At 45.6% G+C, this 10964-nt stretch overlaps 1 pseudogene; it reads right to left on the bottom strand.

The window, feature by feature from the left end:
* Positions 1-5412: 5412 nt before the first annotated feature.
* Positions 5413-6283, bottom strand: LOC125546555 (annotated as a pseudogene).
* Between the last annotated feature and the right edge of the window lie 4681 nt (positions 6284-10964).

Below are 10964 nucleotides of genomic sequence, written 5' to 3'. Positions count from 1 at the left end.
CGCGCCTGCGCTGCGCCGCTGGGGTACGTCGTGGGAGGAGGCGGCGTTCCTCTTCTCTTTTGTGGAGGGCTGGGAGGTGCCCGGCGGCCCGGTTTTGGGTCGGCGTTGGTGACCGACACGTATACTACTCGGACACGTACACAACATGGAAAGCGTATAGGAAGCCGTCGACATCTCAATTTGTCTTGCGAACGTTCATTTTTTTTTTTGCGGGAAATTACTTGTATTACTCACGTAGCCGAGCTACTAGCAGAATTACACAGTTTGACGACCTCATCAGGTCCAGATCCGAGCCACACCATGGTACGACCCGTAGTTCTACCAAAAGATGCCAACAAATGGCTTACAGTGTTTTGACTACGATAAATGTGAGTAATACAAGAATTTCGTTGATCCATGAGTATTTTGATTTCATGAACCATGAAACTGTTCGCAGATCTATCCATTTCTCCCTTCTTCAACAGATTGATAGCCTCCAAGCAATCAGACTCAATGTCTATAGGTAGCTCGCTCCATTGTAAAGCAAGTGACAGACCCTCTCTGATGGCTGCAAGTTCAGACTCTAAAGCATTGAGGCAATGATACAGATGACGACAAGCACTGAGGACTATATTACCGTTGTGATCACGCAAGATCATGCCGCTGCCAGCAGTACCGTCCGCTGAAACAAAGGAGCCATCTGTATTGAGTTTCAATCGTCCTTCTTCAGGTCTCAGCCACACAGCTGGTGGAATTACCAGTTCAGACGTAGCCGCAGGTGCAACAGAAAAAGAACAATCTAGCATAGCAGATTTCCCCTTCAAAGGGTCTTTCTCTGACTCTTTGGCGATTGTCAAAATGGACTGAACATAGCTTCTAAGAAAGCGTACAGAAACCTGAACTGGCGGTGCTGGTTTATCATGTACTACCTCATTCCGAACGTACCAAATTCTCCATAAGAGCATAACCAGGTGCAGGCGCTGCTCATCAGGCAATTTGCACAGGGCATGGAGAAGCCATTCCGGGCCTGTGTTCATCATGTCTTTAAGATCGGGGATAGGCCAAATATCAGCCATTGCAAGCCAAAGATTCCTGGCATTGGGACATCGACACAAAGCATGAAATGTGTCTTCTTTTTCAGTGCCACAAACTGGACATAAATCCACAACCTCCAGCTTCCTAGCATGCTTCAGATCCCAAGTCGGAAGTGAGTTGTTTGCAGCACGCCAAGCAAAAATGCGGGTCTTTGGTGGAGCATTACAAGACCAAATAGCTGACCAAGCTCTTCGTTCTCCATCAGGAGAGTTACTGGAAGAAGATTGATTCGGCTGGTTCATTTCTTCAAAGGCAATCCTATATGCGCTACGAACCAAGAAGATGCCCGTCTTCTCTCCAGCCCAAGCAATAAAATCGTCCTCGTTGCACACGGAATTCTTGATCTTCAAGATTACATCAGCATCAAGCGGAAACCATTGACGGACTGCAGCAACGTCCCAGTTGCCATTGATATCCAAGAGTTCGGACACCCACTTCAACCTGCAACGCCCCTTGGCAGAGATTATTTGGAAGGAGGGTTTTCGAGGGATCCATCTATCTCTCCATATTCGCACTTGGGTGCCATTTCCAATCCTCCATATTAGCCCTTTTTTCAAAAGCTCAAGACCATGAGCTACTCCTTGCCATGATGATGACGGGTTACCAGCAAAAACAGTGTCCTCAAGCCTACCATTAGGGTAGTATTTGGCACGTAGGACACGTGCACAAAGACTGTCCGGGATTGTCAGGAGACGCCAAGCTTGCCGCGCAAGTAAGGCTTGGTTAAACAACCTGAAATCCCGAAAACCAATACCACCCATACACTTCGGTTTAGTAATCTCCTCCCAAGATTTCCAATGGGTTTCCTTTTCCCTTTTTCTGAGCCCCACCAATAGTTGCGGATCATCTGATTTAGTTCATCGCAAAGTCCTAGAGGCAATTTAAAGATACTCATGATATAAGTTGGAATGGACTGAGCAATGGACTTTATAAGAACTTCTTTACCACCTTGTGAGGGGCATCCCCAAAGCAACATTCTCTTTGTCAGCTTAACTTGTAGATTTTGGAATTTACCTTTTGTCATGCGACCACCAGGAGTCGGTAAACCAAGGTAACTCTCTTCAAATTTTATGGTATCAGCTTGGAGCATGGCTCTGACTTCATGCTGCTGAATAATGGGACAATATTCCCCAAAAAGGATGGAGCATTTTGCAGGGTTGAGTAATTGTCCAGTAGCAGCAGTATAAGCATTCAAAATACTCTTAACATGCATTGCCTGAGATTGTTTTGCTTCAAAGAATAGGAGTGTATCATCAGCAAACAATAAATGAGAGATTCCCGGGGCGCTACGACGTATCTTCACAGGAAAAACATTCCCTAGTCTGGTTGCACTGTCAAAAAGAGCAGACAGACCGTCTGCAACAAACAGGAATAGGTACGGAGATAGAGGATCACCTTGCCGTAGCCCACGCGACGGTGCAAATGAATCCAAGATTGTTCCATTTAATTTTACAGAATATCTCATAGTGGTGACACATGTCATTATCCAGTCAACCCATTTGTGAGTGAAACCAATCTTTTCCATTGTTTGCCTAAGGTAATTCCAATCAACCCTATCATAAGCCTTGGAAAGGTCAAGCTTGTAAGCACAGAAACTTTTTTCTGGGTCCTTCTCTTGCTTGATATAATGGATGCACTCAAATGCAATTAAGGCGTTATCCGTGATCATTCTACCCGGAATAAATGCACTCTGAGTAGGAGAAATAATATCATCGAGTAGAGGTCTCAGTCTATTCACCAGGCACTTAGCAACAACTTTATAGATAACATTACAAAGGCTAATAGGGCGAAAATCAGTTAATTTAACCGGGTTCGGAATTTTCGGAATCAGAACAATGATTGTATCATTAACAGAATCTGGCATGATACCTGAGTTAAAGAATTCCTTAACTGCTGCTATAACATCTGCACGCACTGTGGACCAGTTTCTTTGGAAGAATTGAGCAGGAAATCCATCCAATCCCGGGGCCTTTAGCGGTCCAATTTGGAAAACAGCATCCGCTATCTCCTGTTCAGTAAACTCAGCACATAAAGACTCATTAATTTCATCATTAACATGTGTTTGCATGAGCTGTACAATAGGAGATGGATCAAGCAAGGGGTCGGCAGTGAAGATGTTTTGAAAGTAAGAAGTAGCAGCCTGGCCCATTGCATCTCCAGAATGAACAACCCCATTTGTATCTTCAAGTTTTTTAATACTGTTCATTTCATAAGCTATTTTTCGGGCACGATCGACCCGGTTATGCACCGTTGGATCCGCCGCATGGCTGCAGCAGATGTGCTCGTGATGATCTCGTGCTGCTGCCGTGATGATGTGACTGACGCTTATCGACATAATTAGTACTCCTAAGTAGGAGTAATCTAAACGGTCTTATATTTGTTTACAGGTAGAGCATTTATTAGAATCCAACACATTAGACAGTACCTTTTTTTGAGTGAATTTCATTTTTACTTGCAAATTCATGTTTTTGACAGATATAATACCCGGGTTTTTTTTTGGGCACACACAAGAGCTTTGCGTGTTGATTCATTAGGACTGGAAAGATGTACAATAATTAGTTTACAAAAAGATTGGAAAGATAGTACCCCATTTAGTGAAAATTCTCAATTTATACAGAATTTAGGCAAGGTTTGTGATACACTCTACTCCATTTTTTCTCAGAATTTGGTGTTGACTATATGTGCCGCGTACATGGTTTTGTTTTTTTTCTCTGGTTTTTGGATTTTTCTTGCACAGGAAAAAAAGAACCGAACCAAACCACTGCGACAAAAAAAAAAGCCCCGCGGCAAAGGCTTGGGGATGGGGTGAAATTGGGCTTCCTTGTCCATAACTTTCAAGGTGGTACGAAAAAAGGAAATTATAAATGAATGGCAAACCTAGAAAACTATGTTTCCTGTTAAGTACAACAACCTATGTTTCCTGTTGAGTGGGAACACCAGTACGGTGCACAAACTAGAAGAAGTGATGGGAAAGGATCAATGAATATTAATCTTGTTTGGGACTTTTTTTTTAAGAGGATGACCCCGGCCTGTACATCAGAACGATGCATGTAGCCATATATTATTAATAATGTAAAATTCAGCAAGCAAACAACCTTGACCCGGAAATAAAGCGGAAAACAAACCCTGTGGCCGTATACCTCGCGACAGTAACTCCCAGATAGCCACTAACCCTATGTTAAGTAAGATAAAAGTATTTGCCACGCGTGCTTTGCATGGGATTGTCCATGGTATGGCAGTACTAGCAAATCGACATATTAAGGTACACCTGCAATGTCCTGTGTGAGCAAGGAGCAGAAGATATACGCCATTTGATGTTCACATGTAGAAGGGCAAAACAAGTGTGGACAGAACTGGGAATGCAACCGTTAACAGAAGAAGTGATTGATTAATATTGACAGGTCAGGAGTGTTATTCTTGAGGAGCTTCTCACACAGCCAGCGAGCCATCCTCCTGTGCTTGGCCGATTGGGCCTCAGGGAGTCTTTGATCATTGGCGCATGGTATATTTCGTGGCAGCTGAGAGAGTTTGCGAAGGGAGAAAAAGTCCTTAATCCTATAAGTACTGCATTCGCTATCTTGGCAATCACAAGTAAGTTCAGTCGAGCCACTAATCTGAATGAACCAGAGAAGGTGTTGTGGAAGAAACCTCCAGTTAAATCGTACCCCCTCCGTTCCGAATTACTTGTCTTGGTTTTGTCTACATACGAATGTATCTAGACTTATTTCAGTGTTAGATACCTCCGTATCTAGACAAATCTAAGACAAGTAATTCGGAACAGAGGGAGTAGAAGCTAAACGTCGAGGCAGCTTATTTTGAGAAGGGTGCGGCGGCTGCTGTTCTTCGAAACAGTCGTGGTGAGGCTGTGGCGGGGGCGTCGTGGCTGCTAAATCATCCCCATGACACGACAACAACAGAGGCGATCACACTTCAGCGAGGGCTGGAACAGTTGGAAGATCTTGGATGTCAATCGGTGATTGTTGAATCAGATTCTCTGGAAATTATTCAAGCTTACAATGGTGTGATTGAAATCTGGAGCCCTTACTCTGTTATTTTGATGGATTGCTTTCAAAAGGCTCTTCGTATAGGTGTTGGTTTCTTTCACACATTGTTTTGATTCGAACTCTACTTTTGTTTAGGATGGTGATCCCCCCCGTTTTTTTTAAATTTCCGGTCATTATGGATGATGTAACTTTGATTTGAGTTAATAAAGTGCACCAAGTGGCTTTCTCTCCTAAGAAAAACTGATCTTAATTCAATCGTTAAATATGAATTCAAACATGGAAGTAACATAGTAAAACACAGCGGTTTAGAGATAGTAGACGTCTACAGGGCTATACATGGTATGCATGGGTTGAACACATGGCAGTCCTACAAACTATTGCTTGGGTTCCATGCTGCGCGTCCGGCGCCTCGACACGAAGTAGCGCACCGCCAGAGTGACAATGGCGGCTGTGGCTGCCACGGACCCGAGCACCGCGATGAGTATCACCCACCATGACGTTCTCTTCTTGCCGCCGGCGTCTAACCTGTCCACCGTCAGGTCCCAGTCACGGACGCCGAGGAAGACATCGCGGACCGTGGCGGCGAAGAACCCAACCATCGCGGTCTGCGTGGTGCGCCGGCCGGCGAGAGAGAGCCGCGCGTCGATGAGGGCTCCGGGCGGCCTCGGCTCCCCGCCAGCCGCGACGTACACGCGCAGGACGTGCGCGGCGGCGTCGTACTCGACCCACACGGCCACGGCGCGGCGGCCGTTGGGCGTGACGGTGACGTTGAGGCCGACGTACGGGGACTCCGGCTAGTACGACCTCACCGCGCCGACCTCGACCGCGGCGAGGCCGCTGGCCGTGGCGTTGGCGTCGGGCACGGCGTCGGCCGAGCCGTTGGCGCCGCGGAGGCCCGTCCGGCTGTTGAACAGCGGGGACCTGTCGAGGAGGAGCACGAAGGAGACGGGGGTGGCGGAGCTCTCCACCGTGAAGCTCGTGTTGAAGGACGCCTCGCGCGCAGGCAGCAGCCCACCGCCCGCGCCCGCGCGCCAGACGTCGACCGTGTCCGGGAGGAGCAGGAAGCCCTCGGACACGTTGATGCTGGCCGCGGTGGAGTCGATCTCGGGCTGGAAGAGCAGCGCCGCCGGCCCGACCACGGTCGTGTTCGTGGCGGCAACCAGGCTGGCCGTCGTGGTGGCGTTGAAGGCGGGGAAGCTGTAGGATCAGTACTAGCAACTTGTATGTATTAACATAAAACAAATGGATTAGGAGCATACTTAGTGGAACCACGCCAGATGCTGGAAGTCGTATGGAAAAAGTAGCACTTGCTAATTAGCAAGTGCCACGTGATCAAATAATTAACAATAAACGAGATTAGTTGCTTCATTTTCTTTGTCACTTATTTGACTACTAGTGGCCTTTGTTTCTACATACAAAGAATTCCACGAGAAATCAACATTGGCCATGGCGCAGAACCCACCGGGAGCACGTCGGTGTCATCCTTGGCGCCGTCCTCGATTAGCACGCCCCGGCCAAGGTAACCCGATGCACGGCGGCCAAGGTGCCGCCGTCCGTCGCTGCTCCTCGTAGGGCCGCAACCGCGCCGACTCGGTAGTAACTCCGGACACAGAGATATGCAAAGACGTACTCCCCCCATTCCACAATGTAGTGTTTTCTTTATCCCCGTGCTTCAACTTTGATCGTAAATCTAACTACCAAGACCGATTGCGGCGGGAGCAAAAGTTATATTAGTGAATTCGTATTCGAAAAAAGTTTTCAATTATGTAACTTTTTCTCCTGTCGCAGTCGGTCTTGCTCGTTAAATTTATGGTCAAAGTTCAACCTTAGGAAATGCGGGCACACTATATTTTGGAATGGAGGGAGTAGCAAGTAGCATTGGAAAAGTTGTTGTGGAGCTCAGGCTCCATGGCACATGTTTTAATGTTCACATTCGCGGCGGCCTAGGTGCCGCCCTCTCTCGCTGCTCGTCGAAGCGCCTGCAACCGGACCATGTCCGATAGTAACTCCGGACACAGTAGATATGCAAAGATGTACTTTCAGATCTGTCTATGACACATTTAGATGTGTCCTAATTATTACGCATCTAAATGCATCAATCAAATAAGAAAGAAAATAAAAGACAAAAGAAAACGCTCGCACGAATCTCAGCATAAAATCAATGACATAGAGGTTAGATGTGCAATACCTAAAACCCATCTAGATGTGCTTTAGCGAAACCGTAAATCATTCCAAGAAGCCAACAGTCCTGGTCTTCTTATTACTTCCGGGTGACGCAAACACAATCAAATGGGCGGTGGAAGAAAATGAGGGTCATATGCACAGGATCGGAGCGCAGAAAAACATTCGTCTGGCTGGTTACACTGCGTGAAATCGATCCTTTTCTTTCTTGTGGAAGGAAAGAATGGAACAAATTCGATCCGAGACGAGGTGTGTTTCCTTTGGGAGGAGTGGGGAATTGCCGCCATACACAGCAGCCGCCGGGTGGAAACACAAGGCACCCACGAGGCTCTGTTCATTGTTAAGGGCTCGTATCATTATTTTGGAGTATTGAATTCACGGTTTAGAATACAAGGGGTTCGCAGTGAGTTTGTAAGATTACATGGGAATGCATAGCTATATAGTATATAGTAAAAAAGTTCCTCTAACTTAGTGCAACATGAGAGACCTGCATTTATTCTAGATAAGAAATATATTTAAAATGTAAAGATTACCTAAATTTATAACTCAATGATTTTTACCTGTATGCCCATGATAAAAAATTATGTTACCCATTGGTTATTTTGCCTCGAGTAATAATCATCATGCATTTGAAAAGAGTTGATCCTGTATTTTGAAAATATTCATCGTATATTAAAAAGTATCCATGTATACAAAATATATCTTATTTATAATTAAAATTTAAAATGACAAACCATCCTGTATTTTAAAAAGTTCGACTATGCACATTCAAATATGTTTATAAAATCATAACGAAAATAAAAAAGAAAAGTCAGGGAAAAAGAAAAACCATGGAAAAATACCCGAAAGTAACCTAACCTGAACAGAAAACCCACGAAAAAGATAAGGGTCGGCCATGAAAACCAGTGACGGGCCTTGGTCCATCTACACACATGCCATGGATATAGGGGGCCTATTTGACCAGTGAGCGTGGATTAGGAATTTCCGTCAGCGCAGAATAGAGGTCAAATCGCCTAAGGGGAAATTACATGGGTCGGTCCATTTAGGTTTAATCCTCTTAAGTTTTTATTTAATAGAATTAAGTGACAATGTGAAAAGGTGGTTTAAACAGTCGAGTATTTATAAAAAATGGTAATCCATTATATTTTCTAATCTAAGATATTTTCTTCAAAATCAGTTTCAAAAATGAAAACAATTATATCATGGAATTGAAAACATCCAAATACGCTTGTCTTTGTAAGGACGTGCGATACTTAATATATGGCCTTTCTGACGAATAACACATATCCACATACGGAAATGCTCGACGTTGCTAGGTATTGGAGTGGCTGCCGGTGCTGGACATGCTCGCCGACGCTAGGGATTGGACGCATTGGGGAAATGGGAGCGTTGTGGAGCGGAGCAGAATGAGCTAGGATTTCTTTCAGACAGGGAATTTTGTGGGGTCAGGGTGGGCCAGGTTGACGTGGTGGACAGGCCCGGGCCGCTCCATATCTGTCCTACATTTGAGACGGACATGAGGGGTGTCGGTCAGCCCGGGCGTTTGAGGCCCGTTTGAGAGCTCCAGTTGGGTCGGTTTTTGTGACCGGCCAGTGTCCGAACGACCTGTCCGGGCGTTTGAGATGGATATAGGGCGCCAGATATGCTCTTAGCAACTAAACTCTTAAATGCATATGTGTTTTAATTTTTTGTTGCTAAGCATTATTCACTTTTAATATCAGATGTGTATTAGAGCAACATCATTTTAAATAGCATCATTTAGCAACTTGATTTTATATCAAGTTAGGATATTTAGAGTTTATTCGCTTAACGAGACAAGGCACATATGCGAATAATCTAATCTCTGCCATGAATCCCCATTAATATTATGAGTTAGCATATTTGTAACTTTAGAATATAAGAAATTTTCGGTCACCGGTTTGATTTTTTCATCTATAAACACAAAAGATAACATACTTGCAAAACCCTGTGCTATTGTAACAACATATTACAACCTGAGGCAAAGGAATCTGAGTCGACTCTCTCTTCTTGAAGGGCCAGCTGCGACCGGCTCCCTTGCCCCAATTTCATTTTGAAGCCGGTGCAAAAGACTCATTGGCCTTGAATTTAATTTTTTAGTCGTGCCGATGTCCCATTCTTGGATAGTATATCAAGAAAACAGAAACGTGTGAAGTTGCTCTTGTCTGCTCGAGCTCACATGCACTCTTTGTCACAGTAAAATCTGGAAAAAAATATATCATCTTTATTTAAAGAATCTGATTTTTTTGGCAACAAACATTGGTGTGCATTTCACATGCATGAAATTTTTTGTAATGGAATGACATGCATGGAGGTCTCGGCGAAAAAACAAAATCAACGCTCCAAAATACTTTCAAAACAATGTTTTTGGAGCATTGATTTTTTTTCTGTCCAGACAACATTCCATTGTAAAATTTTGCACACATGCAAAAAACGCATCGATGTTTATTGCGAGTTATTTTTAAATAGTACTTCTAGTATATTTGGGATTTCACTTTTTTTAGACAAATATTTTGGATTTTACTGTGGTAAAGGGTGAGCTCGAGCTCACAAACTCGATGGCCCATGCCCCCTTATATATTTTTTTTTAAAAGAGGAAGAACGAGATGTGGATCTGCAGGCTGCAGCCACCACCAGCGGCCGTCTGCCTAGGAAGGGGACGGACACCGAGAAGCATAGATCCTGCGGGCCGCCCCTCAAACTCACCTCGAGGTGGGTAACTGGGGAAGGCTCGCGGGAAGACGAGATCGACATCCAAGACGGGGATGGTCGAACACAGAGAATCTGGTCGCCGACGACCGATCCGATATACCGCGCTGCCCCGAGCTGGACGCCTGCCAGCCAGTCTTGAGGTCATGCATCGCCATGCCTTGTTGCTGAGGGCGGCACCATCGGCGGAGATGTGCCGCATGCAGCGGCCACTTGCCAAGACGACCAGGCTGCTCGTCAGGTGCGTCTGCAAACCGCGCTTACTCGCACGAGAGATGCGGATCGTGGACGTTCAGTTTGGAACTGCTTCCCTCGTCCATGTCCTATGCTTTCACTGAAGCGACTGTGTGCAGCCAACAACTCTCGCCTTGCAGCAAAACAGAAGAGCCTCTAGATGACGGTTCAATTTTTGACCAACCTCATTGCTGTCGGTCCCCAATACTGTTGCTTTTGGAAGATTCAGACAGAATAGCAGTTGGAGGCTACCTTTAAGTTGGTGTCGGCCATCAGCAGCTCTGCTATTGGAGGTGTGGTTGCCTTGGTGGTCAATTACAATGTAACTGGTGGTTCAGGGAAGACCGGAAGCGCTATTCTTGTAGCCATCTTCTTGGTGTTCACTACTTCAATCTAGAGTCTGCTCTCCATGGAGATCCGTGCTAAGGTACTAGAGATCAACAGTCCAAGGCTCAGAGGATGTATCATCAAATGCATGTGGCTGGCGATTATCTTCATGCATTTGCTGCTAGCATGTGCAGTTCTTGCAGAGGTTTTTGCTATAGTTGAGTTCGCCATCTTAGCAGCATTCGCCCCTTGGGTTTTTGCAGCCGCTGTCCACATTTTCATGGAGCACTGTGTTGGCCGTGCAGCATCCCAGGACAATAACACCAGTGAGTACCAAGAGGCGCACCTCAAGTGGAAGGCGGAGAGGGGGGGGGGGGGGGGGGGGGAAAAAACAAAAATGGGGTTTTTTGGGGGGTA

This window comes from Triticum urartu, chromosome 3 (genome assembly GCF_003073215.2).
Source record: "Triticum urartu cultivar G1812 chromosome 3, Tu2.1, whole genome shotgun sequence".
Classification (NCBI taxonomy): Eukaryota; Viridiplantae; Streptophyta; class Magnoliopsida; order Poales; family Poaceae; genus Triticum; species Triticum urartu.
The sequence above is the reverse complement of the archived record's forward strand: the minus strand, read 5'-3'. Positions and strand labels throughout refer to the sequence as shown.